We start from the raw sequence: 19,899 nt of genomic DNA on the forward strand, positions 1-19,899 counted from the left end.
ACGATCTCGTAGTGACCGTATAATCATCTCATCACGTATAAGCTGCAGCCTCGGCCCTTGTTTTCTAGGGTTTGCACGCTTCACACTCTCTCAAGTATATATATACACGCTGGAGCCTCAGCGCTTGTAGTTGCTCTCTTCACACTCTCTCGCCCTCTCCATATCTAAAGAAGACTTCATTGGCCTCTCTCTCCCCTCACTGCTGCTCAAAGAGCCGGCAGGATCCGTCCGCCGGGAAGGGAAGGAGGCCTAACACTGTCGTCGGCGGCGACGGAGGGAATCCACTACCGGCGCAGCTATTCACTTTCACCCAGCGGCGGTGCGGGAGGGCCTCCGACCCCTTCTTCTTCGCCGCCATCCCATCGCCCACTGAACCATGCCCCAAGAACCTAAAGGTATAATTTACTTACTCCACATGCATTGCTCTAGCTGCATCTATACCATGAATCTAGGACGTGGTTCAAAGAGGAAAGGAGTAGGGGAAAGTAGTGGGAAAAGTTGTATATAGCATGAATCTAGGACGTGGTTCAAAGAGGAAATGAAGGGAGAAAGTTGTGTAGCATGAATCTAGGACGTGGTTCAAAGAGGAAAGGAATGGGGGAAAGTAATGGGGAAAGTTGTATCGCATAAATCTAGGACGTGGTTCAAAGAGGAAAGGAAGGGGCAAAAGTATTATAGTACAGACTGGCTATCCAGCACCTACATTGGTCAAAAAGGGAAAACAATGACAAACGCAGTACGCACATCTGTAATGAACTGATCTTTTGTTTTGGGGGACAAGGCTGTAGAGTTTGAGCAGGACTAGATTTGTTGCGCTCACATAGGGAAAGGTGTCTAAAGATAACAAAACTGGGACCAACACAAATATGCTCCTTGGTTGTTTTGTTCTTTGTTGCAACAGACTGTGCATGACCACAGTACATCGGTAGATGCACATGGTGCCGGTGCGTCCACTGTCCCGTGCAACTCATTAGCTGTTGTTAATCTAAGGCCCTGTTTGGTTAAAAACTCCTTAGTCCCTACCTGCTTGGTTCCAGGGACTAAACATGGACTAGAGGTTATTAAATGACATGCTAAAAGACCATGTTACCCCTAGTAATGAACTAATAGAGACAAGGTGCGACGCGTGGCAGGGGCAACTATTGGAAAAAGTCCCCAAAAGACTCCCTCGGGGTCTTCTTTCGTTAGTCCCAAATGCCCACTTTTAGTCCCTAAAAGTCCCTCCTGTTTGGTTTAGATGGGACTGATACAGAGTTTTTTTAGTCCCTACACCAAAATGTCCCTGTAAACATACACCCTCTAATAATGCCGCTGGAAAATTATGCAATGCCACAGTTAAAAGCAAATTACATGTTTAACAAATTTTATTGTTAATATAATCTCTATGTTAATATTAATCAATGCCACCGTTTGAGAAATGCTACTGTCTTGCTTTCTTTCCCATTTAGATAAGGTAGATGCTTCATTTTGTTGGCTTCTGTGTCATCCACCGTTATTGACCACTAATTGTTTCCTTTGCACCTCTGTGTAAACAGGGTTATCTACTTCACCTCGTTGCCATTGTGACCTTTTTTGCACTGCACAAAACACTTTTGTTTTAAGAGTGTTTTGTGCAGTTCAACCAAAATGTCACACCGACAACGTTGCTTGATTGCTTGATCTTAGTGGAACTGCACAAGAGGAGATCTTACTTCCTATCCGTGTTGGCAAATTTGGTTCAGATCTTCTTCTTGTGAGTTGTTTGAATTCTGCATCATGAGAGGTCAGTACTAGCCTTCTTTCACATGATTCTGCAGTGTGCTTTCATATGTTGTGCTACTTGTATGATAATGTTGCTTGATTTTAGTGAACTGCACAAATGGAGACAAGACTTCCAATCTGTATGTGCACCGTAATATCCCATTGAGGTAAGATAAGGATATTTCACAACTGTTGGCCTGTATTTTGCCACTTCCATCAGAAAATTAAGTTTAGTACTATACGTGTGCTCCCTAATTGACATGCCAAATCTTACATTGAAGGCAAAGCTTGTCTGTTATTGAACCAAGTGTTGAAGGGGAAGAACAAGCAGAAGAAAAACAAAAATCAACTCCCGGTGTTGTAATGAAGCACTGGAACTGTGATGACACAAGTAATGATATAGTTTTGCATCTTAATTTATTGCTATGGCTGGAACGAGCAATTGTTTTGCCACTGATTTGATGCCACTCTTAATGTAATACGTAATTATCTCTACTTGTGCAAATAGGGATCTTCTTTGAAGATACCATATATTTTAGCGGAACTGCACAAAAAGATGTTGGAAACATGAAACTAATCGAGGAGTATATAGTAAGCATGGCCACCACCGTAGATAGCAACAGATGGTTCCGGAGAAGTGCTTCATTTGTATGCTCTACACAATAAGCCTCCTAACAAAGGTTGGTACTCGCCCACTGATTTCATCCATATGATTGAGCTTTCTCATCTGTATTGGTGTTGTGCTACTGTTTAGATACTGTCATGAAAAAGTGGTATTGTCCTTGAGAAGTGCTTCATCTGTGTTGTTTTAAATATTTCCTTTCCATTTTTTGAGCAAACAGGGATGCTAGCATTTAGTAGTCCTCTTGTCTTTGCACAACAGGATCATCTTCCTCTAAAGAAGAATATGGAGTAGGTGAAGTGACTACTTCCGATTATGCCAGGATGAAGAAGCCATGTCTATCTTCTCATCAGAAGGAGCAGTTGAAGGATGGTTACATTACTCCCCACAAGACCAAACTAACTTCAGCTCAGAAGGACTTACAAATCTCCATTTTTTTGCTGTGATGCGCGAGTACAATGTTGTTCCAGGATTCTTTCTGGTGAGTTCCATTTTTCTAAAAGTGTGCTCTACATGGACCATGTAGGTGCATGTTTAAACTGTCAATTCATAGTAAAGTTTGCTTTATACTAATCACTTTTTTGTATTCGTGCAAACAGGGGTGCTCAGCTTGATTTCGATGGGAAACTGCACAAAATGTTCATGAATACATCGAATCATTCATTTCCACCACAAGAAAGGAGGTGCTGATAAGTTCAAGGCGTTGCAACATATAAGGGCGAAATCATACAAGCTACGCGCGAATTTGGTTGATTTTGGTGGAACTGCACAAAAAGAACAGCTGGTTTCTTTAGCACGAGGTGTCATGTCAATGTCCGAACTGATGGCAAACCCTGCCCATTCCACAATCGTAGGCATTTGATATTTTGGAATGGGATAACCTTGTCAAATTTTGCTCATTGATTTTAGCAAGACATGCGTTTGATATTTTTGAATGGGACACCCTTTGCTGTCAGCAGCGTCGATCAATTTTTTCTTTATTCTTTAGTTGTGAATTAAATATTTCCTCTGACATGTGAGTCGCTGAGATGCATAATCATCGATTGTTTTGAATGTTCTCTATGAATTGCCAGCCATGTGTGTTTGATTGCAATGTACAGAAACACAAAAAAGCTGCTCAAACTCTTTGTACTCTTTCTGTTCCTTTTTACTTCACACATTGTAAAAGTGCATACTTTTTTGTATAAGATTGGTCAAAGTAGAGATACTTTGACTGCAGACAAAGCTTGTATGCAGACTAGAAAGGAACGGAGGGACTACATGTGAAACTGCTGCAAACGAGGTGATCACCCTGGGAATAATGCTAGTACGTATTGTTTTGCATGTTCATCCAATGCCAGTGATACAGGAATTCGAACTAATCGAAATAAATTCATTCATACTCGGTCGGATTTCGTATAAACATGCCGCATTTCATTACATTTCATACATTCTTCAACTAAAAAGGGGTGCGCTGGAGGTATAATTAATTAACCGAAGCTACCCACCTATGTCCCGCTGAGCCGAACAGAAGCTTCAGTGACTTAACTGCATGTGCAGTTGCGTAACTGACATGTGGCTTGTTGGGCCCACGTGTCAGTCAGCCAACTGCACCAGCAGTTAATAGAAGCAACGTTCTTCTCCAGCACAGCTATCCGACTCCACGTCGCCGCCAAGAAGCTAACCGGCCATCAATGGTCAACCCTCCTAGCTTGGCTTCAACCGGAGGGTAGCAGCGGTGGCCTTACTTGGACCCGAGCGGCGCCGACCTACCGTGTGCTACTCTTCCTCATTTTCTGTGTGGCGCGGCCTTGTTGGCAGCGCGGCGGGGCCTCAGCAGAGCCGGTGATGTCCTCTGTCTCATTGCCGGCGGGCGGCACCTCGGCGGAGCGGTGGAAATCCTCCCCCTCGTTGCCGGTAGGGTGGGGCCTTGGCTGAGCCGGCGATGTCCTCTGCCTCGTTGTTGGCAGGGCGGGGCCTCGGTGGAGCCGATGGTGTCCTCCACCTCGTTTTTGGCGTCGCGAGGCCTCGGTGGAGTAGGGCCTCGTTGACGCCAGCGGAGCGGGGACTCGTCTGAGCCGGCATTGTCCTCTGCCTCGTCCTCGGTCTCGCCAAACAGCGCCTCGTCCGCTTCATCGCCCTCTTTGTAGGCGGCCGCAGCCTCCGCCACCTGCATGCGGTACCGCCAGCGCTCAAGGCGGCCCTTGCGGGCGGAGCGGTACGAGTCGAGCAGCGCCTCCTGCTCCGACCGCTCCGCGACGATCTGCTCTCTGCCTGCAGGTGCTCCTGGAGGAGATGGTGGTTGTACCCGGCGTCGGCCTGCGCCTCTCGGAACTCCTCCTCACGCATCTACCTCACCGTGTACATATATTGGGCACGGGCCTCGCCGATGGTCATGGTGCAATGCACCAGTGAGGATGGCGCGGAGGAGGGGGTTGGCGCCGGATCGTCGACTACCATGTTCTCCATTGGGACGTCGTCGTCCTTCGGCTGCCTATCGGCCAGCTGTCGGCAACAATGGCTGCCATCTCCTTGTGGTCTGTCGTCCGCCCGTACCAAAGAGCACTGGAGCGCGAGGAAGCCATGGTGGGCAGTAGTGGTGTGGACAGGAGAAAGGAACGGATGCGGATGACTGCGGCTATGGCCGGCGCAGCAGTTTATATAGCAATGGTGGGTGGCGGAGGGGCGGACGTGTGGCGCCAGAGTAGCCGCCTCGGCAACAGCGTATCATTATGTGGGCGGCAGATGGACGGACGGCACTTGTGTCGTTTGAAGGCAGAGCAATCGCCTGCACCGGGAAGCGGGGCGGGCGGCGCTGACCGTTTCGGGCGGAAAGCGCGCGCGGGCGAGGAGATGACTTTACTTAGAGAGGATGACAATGGGGACCCACCAGGGCCATAGCCTCGCGTACGCAAGTGCTTCCTTATTATATATATATATATATATATATATATATATATATATATATATATATATAACTATAATTTATTTTGCTTCCTCCTGGTTTCCTCACATCACGGTCCCACACCACTGTCAACCTATGTACTCCCTCCTTTCCGGTTTATAGGGCTGATCTCAAAATTTTAGTTTTTCCATTTTATAAGGCTCAATTTGGTTGTTTTCCATCACATGTTCAGATTCCAAGGTGCATTAAATCATTGCATGCAAGTATGAAGAGAAAATTGACCAATGCATGTACTTTATGCATGCATGCATTGACAAACATAATTTTTGAGGATAACAAGAGCATTAATTAGGTGCTTTTGCAAAACTGCAAAAAGTATTCCACCACTCGCCATCTACCTTGATTGGTGAGATTTTTGAATTGAGCACTATAAACCGGAAAGGAGGGAGTAGTCAATAAACAAGAGAATTGCACAAGAAGCGGCCGACAGCTGGGACCAAGCAGCTCGAGCAGTATTTGTGTTTTTGAGGTGTGAGCACTGCAGAGTTTTTTGATGTTTAGCCCAGATATTAATTTTTCTCCTCTAAATAACAACAAAAACATCGCTACAGGTATTAACTGGGCGAGCTGTGGCCTGTCTAGCCCAGGCCAGATATACAGCCCAGATATTAGTTTTTTTCAAGCTGAAAATGGCTAGCCCAGCTATACCTTTTTTAGCAATACCCAGGCAAGGTCAAGTTGTTATTCTCCACCCCGCTGGGCTGCAAATCTTTCCTAGGAGGGATGCATTAGACTTAACAAGAAAATGGGCTTTAAGACATAATAAATGGGATGTAATTATAAAAACTGGGCAGTAACTATAAAAAATGCACCAAACACATAATTACTTTATAAAATATTATTTTTGGATATTGAAAATTTTAATTTCATTAATTATTGCGAGCGCAATGTTTTGTTGGATTTTACGTAATATAAATTTATATTGAAATTATATTTAATCTTACTAGAAATTTCGGGATAAAAATATTTTGGATCCCATCAAAATGTGAGAAATTTTATTGAATTATGTTTTGAACGGTTGGCTGAAATGGGTTGTACTTTTAACAAACTATAAATGGGCTGTAGTAAATTCCATTAGAATTCAAAAATGGGCGGCACATTCTTAAAAATCTCAAATGGGCTATAAGTTCTCTGCCACACACTTCTGGCCTTACTAAGTTGACGCGTCCCCTAAGAAAAAGAGAGTTGACACGTATGCAAGGCTTTGTCAACTTATAGTCAACACACGGTTCTAGCAGCAGTGGCCGTTGGATGTCCATCCAACGGATGCCATGCTTCTTCTGCAATTTCGGATATTCTAGCTTCACCCGCCCAAAAAATGATTCCTCCCCCTGACATCTAGGGTGCACCGTTTCGGAAGCTAACCTGTGGGCCTACTAAGTTGACGTACCAAGGGCTTTGCCAACTTAGTAAATATAAACGATTCTAGCTGCAGTGACCGTATGATGTCCATCCAACAGCCGTTGTGCTTCTTCAACCTCTGGTCTTCTTGCTCCAGCCGCCCAAAGCAGCGCTGCTCATGCCGCCTGCTCCTGCCTCCCGTAGCCGGCTGTGCTGCCGCGGAGGCCTCGCCACCCCCTACTACTCCCACCGCTGGCCAGGCCATCCCTCCACTCACCCACAACCCCTGCTATTCTGTAGCGATGGCAGCGCAGCCGAACCAGTGAACCCTCGTACTCCTCTCCGCGTGTGTATCCACTACCGCGTCTTCCCCGGCTCCGCGTCGTCCCCTTCCTAGGCCTCGCCGTCGTCCACCGCCATGGTGCTCTCGACGCGGCGTGGCCAACATGGTCAAGGAACAACTTCCATCGGACATGGACTGTACGTGGAGAGGCTGACAGCTGGGTCCACGGAAGCCGCAAGGAAGTGCCTCCTTATTACGCGCAAAGTAATTATTCCTTCACCTGACAGCGGGAACCCATCGGACGGGCCACCGTATTTCGCGAAAAAAATGATTCACCCCCTGACTGCTGGGACCCACCAGCTACATCTTTGCATGCAAGTAAGTGCGTCCGAAAAAAAACGATTCGCCCCCCTGACTGCTGGGACCCACCAGCTACATCTTCGCACGCAAGGAAGTGCGTCCAAAAAAAAACAATTCACCCCCTGACTGCTGGGACCCACCAGCTACACCTTCGCACGCAAGGAAGTGCGTCCGAGCAAAAAAAACGATTCACCCCCCTGACTGCTGGGACCCACCAGCTACATCTTCGCATGCAAGTAAATGCCTGACAGTCGGGACCCACCTGGTCGAAGCGTACGTAGCGTTGTCATTCTGGTCGCGAATGTGTATGTACATACTGGTGGATGTAGAGGCGCGCAGGTGCCGTAGTAGAGGCGCGCGCGTGTCGTAGTAGAGGCGCGCACATAGCATGTACACGTACGTACAACAGCCAGGGTGCAAGAAAGAAAATACGGCCATGTACATACATACGAGAGGGGTCTTGAACGCCTACTCGCGCATACGTACGGCCAGGGCTCGTGTACATGGCTGGGTCGGAATGGAGAAATAACGTCGTCGTCGTGTTCATGGGGGGGGCAACGGAATGCATCGTGTTCATCGGGAGGCAACGAAACACATGGGAGCCAACCGGCTGGGTCGAAACGGAATGCATCGTCATGTTCATCAGGAGGGCTCGGACGGAACAAGCGATGGAAACAAGGCCTGGCGTACCGCAGAATGGAGGAAACGGCCTTGTGTCCGACCGGCCATGTTCGAAACAGGATTCTGTTCATCGGGAGGGGTGTGGCGTACCGCAAAACGAAGGAAACGGACCTCCTACAGTCGAAACGAGGGTCCTGTTGATCGGGAGGGGTGTGGCGTACCGCAAAATGGACGAAACCAACTTGTGTTGGAGCGCTACGGTCGAAACGGGGGTCCTGTTGATCGGGAGGGATGTGGCGTACCGCAAAACGGACGAAACGGACTTGTGTTGGAGCGCTATGGTCAAAACGGGGGTCCTGTTCATCGGGAGGGGTGTGGCATACCACAAAACAGGACTCCACGGGATACTGTTCTTCTCCATCATCGACCTCCTCCAGCCTCCATGGGCTCCTGTTGATCCAGCCTCCACCATGTGCTACTCCACCGGCTACTGTTCAACCACCCCTCCACGGGCACCCCTCCACCGTCTACTGTTCATCCAGCCCTCCACGGGGTCGTCCTGTTCATCGAGCCCTCCACACCATGGGGTCTTGTTCATCCAGAGGCAACGCCACCGCTCACTGTTCATCCAACCCCTCCCCCCCCAGCAATGCTCACTGTGCATCCAGAGAGGCAGCATCGAGCGGCTTCAGTTAGCAGCAGTAGTGAAGGAATCGCTCGATCGGGTTCAGTTAACAGCCATCGATCGATCGCTCGGGTTCTGTAACGCGTAGCCTGCAGTGCAATCGCTCGGGTTCAGTTAGAGCCCAATGCCCTCGCTCGGGTTCAGTTAGAGCCAACGCCTCGCACACGCGCGCGTACGTGTACGAGAGAAACGTGCATCGCTCGGCCCCCGACCGCCCATCATAACCGGGAACTCCCCGAAATTTTCCTCGCCCTTGCTTCTACCACGGTTTTTTCCGTCATGGACGGCCCAAAGAATGTCATGCAGCTGCGTCTCCTGTCCGCCCAGGACGAAAAGCCCATTTTTCTGTCATATGATTTTTTGTCATAGAAGTAGGAGCCCACCACATCTATGGTGATACCGGGTTTTGTCACAATTATCGTCATAGAAGTGTCATATGTATGGCAGAAAAAAAATTCGTTCGGCCCAAAATGTCACGGATGTGTCTTTTTTTTGTAGTCTTGAAGGATACGAGGCCAAGGGGAGACAGTTCTGGAGACGCCCCAGGCGAAATCCCAGTCGCCGGGCACATGGGGGGGAAGACCCCCATGGACTCCGATAATGGGGGCCGCAGCTAGTTTGGCCCCCAGTCGAATACGGCTCCGGAAACCCAAGTGGTTCCGGATTCAGGCGGGCAGCCTCTCCCTAAGGAGAGCGAGCCTCCTGTACCGATGACCTCTATCCATTCAGAGGTACCAGAGAGCTTGCTGGAAATGCTTCGCAGCGCTTCCATTGATGAAGAACACCGTACTCTTATGAGTACGGTGATTGAGAAGGTCTGGTCCGCCAAAAGCGGATTGACCGAAGCCTGCGCTAGCATTCTAACAGGCTTTGAGGTAAGTAATAAAATTGTGAGAGAATATCACAGTGCAGACAATAGCCCCTGATGCTCTGTTTGGTGTTCGGAAAGAATAGCCGAACAGAGGATCAAATAATATTCACAGGAGTCTAACATAAGATGTCTATGTGAATAAGCAGGCGTCGCTGCTGGCCACTGCCGCTCATACTGCGAAGGTCTATGGACTAAAGCATGACCTAGAGCGGACCGAGGGAGAGCTCGTCCTCGTGAAGAGGCAGCTGGAGGAAAGTCAAGGTACACAATACCCTGCATGTATACTTATCAAGGATAAATGGTTTCTGCTGATAGAAGCGTCATGAACTTTAATAGGGGCTACGACCAAAGTGGTGGCCCTTAAGAAGGCGCTGGCCAAGTCCGAAGACAAAGCGGCCAAGGAACACACCGCGTGCGAGAAGCAAGAGGCCCGGGTCAGCAAGGTCCAGCAAGAGCTCCAGGATTTCGTCCAGAAGTACGAGTCCTTGGAGCGTGACTCTAAGACTCAAGAGTCCGAGCTTGCCAAGGCCCTCCAGAGCGCACAAGACGCCAGAGCCGAAGCCCAGAAGGCCCTCCAGGAGGTCCAGGTGTCCAAGAAGGTTGCGGCGGGTAAGGCATTTTTTATGCAAAGCAAGCATGTGAAGGAGACTTTTCTTTTACTTACCCAAATTTGGAGTTCTCCGGGAGCGTTTACGGATCTGCCCCGCAGCATATTAGATGCCGCAGAGTTATACCTAGCCAAAGAAGGAAGATCAACGGAGAAGTTGTTCTGGTCTCAATATCTTGGGACAGAACATCCGATCCCCTTGAGCGACCAGCTGAAGCAACTAGTCGACCTACACAAGGCAGCCGAACTAGCCATGAAGGACCTCATAGTCCGGCTATGGACTGTCGAGCCTATGCCCAGCAGCTACTTCAGTCTCGTGAAGCAGCTTGTGACTGCCTGCCCACGACTTGAAGTCATAAAGTGGTCGGTTTGCATTGAAGGTGCGTGGATGTCCTTTGCCTGTGCAAAGATGCATTGGGCAAAGATGGCGCCACCACACTGATGACCGAGGGGCCACGAAGGGGCAAGGAGCACCGCCGACCCGAAAATTATTATGACAGTGTCCTGAAGGGCTCCCACATGGCGGAGCAATGTACCAAGGATGTAATATTTGAATGAATACATTCATTTTATCCTGTAATATGAAACAAGTTCATTTGCGCAATATAATGCTTGTTGATTTAAAATTTTACCTCCTGTGCGGCCGTTTATAAAATCTGAGAGTTGGCCAGTCGTCGACTTCTACCCCTATGTAACTAGTACAGGGGTGTTCGGGATAAATCTAAACACTCTTTATCCAAGTTTTTGGTCCTTTAAGGAGGTGTCTAGCGAAACGAACAAGGCAATCGGACTATACAGCTTTATCACCCTCACTTAGCCATAGCAGTTCTATAATTTTAAATTTTGGCGTAGCCCCTGGTATTCGGAAGGTCGAACTTGGGGCGCTATATACGCCTAAATCGGACAAGGACCGGTTCCTCGCATAAAGCGGAAAAATGTTTAAGGATTTGAAACCTCTCAAACAGCGACAAGCTCTCGCCGCATCATGATAGTCATTTTTGGCTTTCTCTACTGAGGTGCTCGTCCGAAAGAACCGGGACACAATCGCAGTAGTTCTCCCTGTACTACCCTAGCCGATATAGCGGAACATAGGGTAGCAAGCACAGGAGCCGGGCAACCCAAGTATTGACCCAAGACATGATTCGGAGTTGATGCATATAATGCTATAAGTTTGGGGTGCCGCATTGTCAAAAGTGTTCGGATTTTCTTGCCGTCTTATGGGGTACACTGAAGCCCCTTGCGGACTGAACGTACCAGAATGTATGGGTGCGATTTGTAATAAATAAGCAGTCAAGGAAAAAAGAAATGAAGTAATAAGCTGACACTACAAATTATTTTCCATTGTTATTTGAGTGATACGTCAAGGCGTATGTATACAAGTAGTGCGATAAGCAAATAGGGCTATTTGACATGCCCTAACCAAGAGCGAGCTGCGTGTGGGTATGTAAAACAGGTATAGCGATCGTTAGCAGAGACCACCTGGGAATTCCCTTGTACGTCAAAGCTCCTTGCTTCCTTGGTGTATCCGTCCCGTGATGGGTCCGATGATCATGTTATCAGGAGAGCCTCAAGAAGAGAAGAACCTGAAAGAAAGAAAAAGGTGAAGGTATGCGGATCCTGGGGCGGTTGAGCCGCATTGTGGACCGCGGTCTAGCTGTGCCTCCGTCTGTGCCCATGGTATTTTAAGTGTGTAATTATGTACACGCGGTACAAATTTTACCACTTGATTGGGACTAGGATGGAGGCCGAATTGCTAGGTGAGCTCTGGACGGGCTGGACAATCCTGTTGCAGAGTGGTTCGGACTCGCTTGACGGTGTCCAGGGGTTTTATTGCCGAATTGAGGTTCTGCCTAAGGAGGCTGTTCTATACTTCTGCTGCAAGGGCCGCGGCATGTTCCTCCGTCTGGAGGGAGCGCTTTGTATTTCCGTTGACTGTTATAACACCACGAGATCCGGGCATCTTGAGCTTGAGGTAGGCATAGTGTGGCACCGCATCGAATCGAGTGAATGCGGTTTGTCCAAGAAGTGTGTGATAACCACTGCGGAAGGGGACGATATTGAAGATTAACTCCTCGTATCGGAAGTTGTCTGGGGATCCGAAGACCACTTCCAGTGTGATTGAGCCTGTACAACAGGCCTCTACACCTGGTATGACACCTTTGAAGGTGGTTTTGGTGGGTTTGATCCTTGAGGGATCGATACCCATTTTGCGCACTGTATCCTGATAAGGCAGGTATAGGCTGTTGCCACTGTCCACGAGGACTCGTGTGAGGTGGAATCCGTCAATGATAGGGTCAAGGACCAGTGCGGCTGAGCCACCATGATGAATACTGGTAGGATGGTCCCTGCGATCAAAGGTTATTGGACAGGAAGACCATGGGTTGAACTTTGGGGTGACTGGCTCCATCGCGTAGACGTCCCTTAGTGCGCGCTTCCGCTCCCGCTTGGGAATATGGGTGGCGTATATCATATTTACCGTTTTTACTTGGGGAGGAAATTTCTTCTGTCCCCCTATGTTCGGCGGTCGGGGCTCCTCGTCATCATCACTATGCGACCCCTTTTCCTAGTTCTTGGCATTTAGTTTGCCGACCTGTTTAAATACCCAACATTCTCTGTTGGTATGGTTGGCTGGTTTATCGGGGGTGCCGTGGATTTGACATGAGCAATCGAGTATGCGGTCCAGACTGGACGGGCCCGGATTGTTTCTTTTAAATGGCTTTTTCCGTTGACTAGACTTGGAGCCACTGAATCCGGCATTGACTGCCGTGTCTTCGGTGTTATTGCCATTATCACGACGCTTGTGTCTGTTGCGCCGGGGCTTGCCATTGCTATCTCAGGCATCTGAAGTGCCAGGATTTCTAGATGTGTTGTTGCTACGAGCCAACCAGCTATCCTCGCCCGCACAAAAGCGGGTCATGAGTGCCGTAAGGGCTGCCATGGACTTCGGCTTCTCTTGGCCGAGGTGTCGGGTGAGCCACTCGTCACGGATATTATGCTTAAAGGCCGCTAGGGCTTCGGCATCCGGACAGTCGATGATTTGGTTCTTTTTAGTTAAGAACCGAGTCCAAAATTTCCTGGCTGACTCTCCGGGCTGTTGGGTTATGTGACTTAAGTCATCAGCGTCCGGTGCTTGCACATAAGTGCCCTGAAAGTTGTCAAGGAATGCGTCTTCTAGGTTCTTCCAACTGCCAATGGAGTTTCCCGATAGACTATTCAGCCAGTGCCGAGCTGGTCCCTTGAGTTTTAGTGGGAGGTACTTGATGGCATGTAGATCATCGCCGTAGGCCATGTGAATGTGGAGAAGGAAATCTTCGATCCATACCGTGGGGTCTGTTGTCCCATCATATGGTTCGATATTCACGGGTTTAAACCGTTCTGGGAATTCATGCTCCATTACTTCGTCAGTGAAGCATAGGGGGTTGCGGCGCCTCTATGCCGAGCTACATCGCGATGCAGTTCGAATGAATCTGGTCTGTTGTATTCGGCCTGGACGGATTTGTATTTAGTATATCCGGCGTGGTGGTCATCGTCACGCGTTGGGGCGCGCCCCCGCGATCCGTAGATCGATCTTGATTGTCCTGCTTTGTTTTCCAATTCGTCTCGCAGGTCATGCGTGTAGCCCCGGACCTTCATGTTTTTATTTGTTCGGCGACGGGGTGCAGGCTGGTGTTCGGACTGATAATCCGCTTTGTCTCGGCCACGAGGTGGTCGGTCAGCCGCATCTTGCGCTGGTAGCATAGGCTCTAGTACCTCATACTCGAATTGAGGTAACAACCAGCGCCTCGGGTAACCTTTGGTTGGGCGCTCAAGTTCGTATTCCTCGGCCACCAGGACCTCAGTCCATCTATCAGTGAGCAGATCTTGATCAGCTTGAAGTTGCTGATGTTTTTTCTTCAGGTTCTTTGTAGTGGCTATAAGCCGGTGCTTGAAGCGCTCCTGCTCGACGGGATCCTCAGGCACGGTAAATTCTTTGTTGTCGAGGCTCACCTTGTCTTCGGAGAGGGGCATGTAATTGTCATCCTTCCAGTCTTCGTTCATGGCCTGTCCATCGGGGCTAGCTTACCCATCCTCCCGTCCGGACTGTTCGAAGCTTGGCTGGGCGGGATTGCTTTCGTCTTTGGCATCATCCAGAGTGTTATTATCTCTTGTGCCGGTATCGCTGTTTCTACCCTGGCGTGGTTTAGAGCGGCGCTGCTTACGTCGGTGCTTCGGCTGCTTCTCAAGAGGATTACCCTCCGTTGCATCCTTTTGATCCTCACCATTGTTTTCTTTGGGTGTGTCCACCATATATATGTCATATGATGAGGTGGTTGTCCAGTGCCCTGTGGGCGGTGGTTCATGTTCTTCCCCGGCATCGTCGTCCATACCATTGATGTCTTTGGAGTCGAAATCAAGCATGTCGGTTAAGTCGTTGACAGTGGCTATTAAGTGGGTGGTGGGTGGGTAACGAATTCCTTCGTCGTTCGCTTCCCACTCAAGCCGGACATAGTTCGTCCAAGAGTCTCCTTCCAAGGAGAGAGATTTTTAATGAGTTTAGCATGTCGCTCAAGGGCGAGTGCTGAAAGATATCCGCGGAGCTAAACTCCATCATCGGTGCCCAGTTAGATCCGAAGGGCACGGATGCACGTGGTTTGAAGCCTATGACCGGAAACGAGTCCGAGGGTCCGATGACACACACCTCATTGGAAGTGAAATTTGTGTTCGGCTCTATCGCTGTTGAGTTTGCGGCTGCCGTGGCAGGGTCCATCCTCCCGTGCTCGGATGGCATGATCTGCACTGCATTTAATGCCAGGGCAGCTGCAGGTGTGATCTCCTGAACACCGTCCGATGGCAGATCTAGGTCATGCTCATCGTGACTGTAGGGTGTATCTGTCATGGGCTCGAATCCGTCGAAGATCAAATCTCCGCGGATGTTGGTAGTGTAGTTCAGGCTTCCAAAACTGACCTGATGGACAGGGGTGTAGCTATCGATCTGCTCCAGATGGCCAAGCGAGTTGGCCCGCAGTGCGAAGCCGCCGAATACGAAGATCTGTCCGGGGAGGAAAACCTCACCCTGGACTGCATCGTTGTAGATGATTGAAGGAGCCATCAAGCCTTATGGTGATGACACGGTGGAACTCTCAATGAAAGCACCAATGTCGGTGTCAAAACCGGCGGAACTCGGGTAGGGGGCAAACTGTGCGTCTAAGGATAATGGTAACAGGAGGCGGGGGACACGATGTTTACCCAGGTTCGGGCCCTCTCTATGGAGGTAATACCCTACTTCCTGCTTGATTGATCTTGATGATATGAGTATTACAAGAGTTGATCTACCACGAGATCGTAGAGGCTAAACCCTAGAAGCTAGCCTATGATTATGATTGTTCTTCTCCTACGGACTAAACCCTCCGGTTTATATAGACACCGGAGGGGGCTAGGGTTACACAGAGGCGGTTACAGAGAAGGGGATCTACATATCTGAATTTCCAAGCTTGCCTTCCACGCAAAGAAGAGTCCCACCCGGACATGGGACGAAGTCTTTAATCTTGTATCTTCATACTCCAACAGTCCGGCATAAGCTTATAGTCTGGCTGTCCGAGGACCCCCTAATCCAGGACTCCCTCAGAGACCTTGATCATACGTGCAGTCGACATAACTAAAACTCCAGGCGGTTAAACCAAAATCACACAGAACAAGGGAGTACCTTGCTCTGATACCAATTGAAAGTGCGTTACGTCGACTAGAGGGGGGTGAATAGGCAATTTTTATGAATTCTTCACTGAGGAATTTCAGGGTGAGGAAATTCCTAACCGAAGAACTACTTGCAGCGAAATAAGTACTCAGGTATAAGCATAACAGAGCAACAACATAGTCATCATGACAAAATGAAAAACAAACACAGAGTACAGAAAGCGTAAACACGGGATAAGCAGGATGAAGACAACAAAGACTAAAGAAATAGGATTGAGGAATTAGAGAAAGTCTTCAGTCAAAGTCTTCAAACAGTAATGATCAGGTTCATCAACACATAACTGAGGAAATGAAAGGGTTGAGGAAATAGAACCAGTAGGCTTGGTGAAGACAATGATTTGGTAGACCAGTTCCAACTGCTATGACAGTTGTACATCTGGTTGGAGCGGCTGAGTATTTAAACTCATGGACACACCATCCCGGACACACAGTCCTCACCGTATTCTCCTTGAGCTAAGATCACACAGACCTCGCCCAACAGTAGTGGTAAGTCTTCACAGGTGACTTCCAAACCTTCACAGACTTGGTCACTCGGCAATCCACAATTCCTCTTGGATGCTCAGACCATGATGCCTAACCGTCTGGAGGATACACAGTCCTCAAAGGTAACAAGCGTCGGTTCCACACAGGAAGAATCTCTTCAGTGATGCTCAATCACTTTGGGTTTTGTAGGTTTGGGTTTTCCTCACTTGATGATTTTTGCTAAGTCCTCGGAGGATGGGATGCTCTCAAATGACAAGTGTCAGTTTCTCTTGGAGCAGCCGACCAGCTAGTGGTTGTAGGGGGCGGCTATTTGTAGCCTAGGGAGCAGCCTGACATGATAAGACATAAACGCCCTTGTCTGATATGACCGTTAGGTGGTAGGATATTTTGGATAGCTGGCGCGTGGCACAGCAACGGTCGGATTTGAGGTTCGAATTCCTCAAGGCTATCATGTTCCTCACTGTGTAGGCAATTCGCACTGGCAAATTCCTAACTCCTTAGTCAGAACAAATTCCTCAGAGGCCAGAAGATCTTCGTCTCTATCACTAAACAAATTGACTAAACTGATATGAGATTTCTAATGGCTTCACTCGAAGAATTGGGTAGGTGTAAGATTTTGAGATCAGCATCACTTGGAAATCAGTTTCCTTAGTATTACCCCGACCCCCTTTAACAGTACGGTGTTTCCTATGACTCAAGAAAGAGAAATGAAACTACGAAAACAAAAGTCTTCACGCTTCAGATTCCTCGCATAATATCGAAGTTTTCAAGGTCACGCCAATTTCTTCACTTTCAAAGTCTTCAAGAGAACCAAAGTCTTCAGCCGAAGACATTCATTTTTAGGGGCCGGCTTTCACTGTAAATATCAAACTCCTCATTGACTTATAGAGCCTGTGTACACTCACAAACATATTAGTCCCTTAACCTATAAGTCTTCAATACACCAAAATCATTAAGGGGCACTAGATGCACTTACAGGATGCATTCGGGCTTGCCCAGAAAATGGGCTATAAGTAATAATAAATGGGCTGTAAAATGAAAAAATACAACAAACAGGCAATTAGTTCCAAAATACTTTTTTCTTTCGGAATTTGATATTTTAAATTTCATTGTTTTTGTGCGGGTAAATTTCATTGGATTTAAATTACGGTATGTTTAGTTTTTAAATTAATTTGAATTTGGCTAGAAATTTCGGACTGTATGCTGTTTGTGACAGATTTGGAGGCTGACTTGTGGGTCTACTAGGTTGACGTGTATGAAAGGCTTTGTCAACTTAGTCCACAAAAGATTCTAGCAGCAGTGACCGTGGGATGTTAATCCAACGTTCGTGTTGCTTCTTCAATATATGATCTTCTTGCTCCAGGCACCCAAACTAGCGCCAGTGGGACTACCTGCTCACGCCTCCCGTGGCCGGCTGTGCTGCTGCACAGGCCGCATCGCCCCACCCTACTCCATCACTGGCCAGGCCATTCCTCTACTCACCCACGCCTCCTGTTATTTTCTGGCAATGGCAGCCGAACCAGTAAACCCTCATACTCCCCACCGCGTAGGCAACCACTGCCGAGTCTTCCCCAGCTCTATGTCATTCCCTTCCTAGGCCTTGATAACCCACAAGTATAGGGGATCGCAACAGTTTTCGAGGGTAGAGTATTCAACACAAATTTATTGATTTGACACAAGTGGAGCCAAAGAATATTCTTAAGTATCAGCAGCTGAGTTGTCAATTCAACCACACCTGAAAGACTTAATATCTGTAGCAAAATATTTAGTAGCAAAGTAATATGGAAGTAATGGTAACGGTGGCAAAAGTAATAGTAGCAGTTTTGTAGTAATTTGTAACAGTGGCAACGGAGAAGTAACTAAGAAAAGATCAATATGTGAAAAGCTCGTAGGCAATGGATCAGTGATGGATAATTATGTCGGATGCGATTCCTCATGTAACAGTTATAACTTAGGGTGACACAGAACTAGCTCCAGTTCATCAATGTAATGTAGGCATGTATTCCGAATATAGTCATACGTGCTTATGGAAAAGAACTTGCATGACATCTTTTGTCCTACCCTCCCGTGGCAGCGGGGTCCTATTGGAAACTAAGGGATATTAAGGCCTCCTTTTAATAGAGTACCGGATAAGAGCATTAACACTTAGTGAATACATGAACTCCTCAAAGTATGGTCATCACCGGGAGTGGTCCCGATTATTGTCACTTCGGGGTTGCCGGATCATAACACATAGTAGGTGACTATTGACTTGCAAGATAGGATCAAGAACTCACATATATTCATGAAAACATAATAGGTTCAGATCTGAAATCATGGCACTCGGGCCCTATTGACAAGCATCAAGCATAGCAAAGTCATAGCAACATCAATCTTAGAACATAATGGATACTATGGATCAAACCCTAACAAAACTAACTCGATTACATGGTAAATCTCATCCAACCCATCACCGTCCAGCAAACCTAAGATGGGATTACTCACGCACGGTGGTGAGCATCATGAAATTGGTGGTGGAGGATGGTTGATGATGACGATGGCGACGGATTCCCCTCTTTGGAGCCTCGAACCGACTCCAGATCAGCCCTCCCAAGGAAGATTAGGGCTTGGTGGCGGCTCCGTATCGTAAAACGCGATGAATCCTTCTCCTCGATTTTTTTTCTCCCCGAAAGTGAATATATGGAGTTGGGGTTGAGGTCGGTGGAGTCCTAGGGGGCCCACGAGGCAGGGGGCGCGCCCCAGGGGGGCGCCCTACACCCTCGTGGACAGGGTGTGGGCCCCCTGTGCTGATTCTTTCGCCAATATTTTTTATTAATTCCAAAACATGTCTTCGTGGATTCTTAGGTCATTTTGAGAACTTTTATTTCTGCACAAAAATAACACCATGGCAGTTCTGCTGAAAACAGCGTTAGTCCGGGTTAGTTCAATTTCGTTCATGCAAGTTAGAGTACAAAACAAGGGCAAAAGTGTTTGAAAAAGTAGATACGCTGGAGATATATCAGGCCTCACTGTCGTCCACCGCCCTAGTGCTCTTGGCGCAGCGTGGTCAACATGGTCAACGAACGACATCCATCGAAAGTGGGCGTACGTTGAGAGGCTGACAACTTGGTCCACGGCCTCACACAAGGAAATGGCTCCTTATTACACGCAAAATAATGATTCCTCCACCTAACAGCTGGGACCCACCGGAAGGGACTCTATATTTCGCAAAAAAACGTTCCCCCCACTGACAGCTTGGACCCACCAGCTATATCTTCGCACGCAAGGAAGTGCCTCCTTATTACGCACAAAAAAATGAATACTCCCCCGCTAGCTAGGACCCACCATAGTGGGAGGCTGACTTGTGGGCCTACTAAGTTGACGCGGATGGAGGGCTTTGTCAACTTAGTCAATATGAATGAATCTAGCTCGAGTGACCGTACAATGTCCATCAAACGGTCGTAGTGCTTCTTCAACCTCTGATCTTCTTGCTCCGACCACCCAAACCAGCGCCGGTCGTGCCGCCTGCTCCTGCCTCCCGTGGCCGGCTGTGTTACCGCGGAGGCCTCACCACCCCCTACTACTCCCACCGCTGGCCAGGCCATCCCTCTACTCACACCCCCCCCCCCTTTT

The sequence above is a fragment of the Triticum dicoccoides genome, chromosome 6B (assembly GCF_002162155.2).
Source record: "Triticum dicoccoides isolate Atlit2015 ecotype Zavitan chromosome 6B, WEW_v2.0, whole genome shotgun sequence".
In the NCBI taxonomy this organism is placed as follows: domain Eukaryota; kingdom Viridiplantae; phylum Streptophyta; class Magnoliopsida; order Poales; family Poaceae; genus Triticum; species Triticum dicoccoides.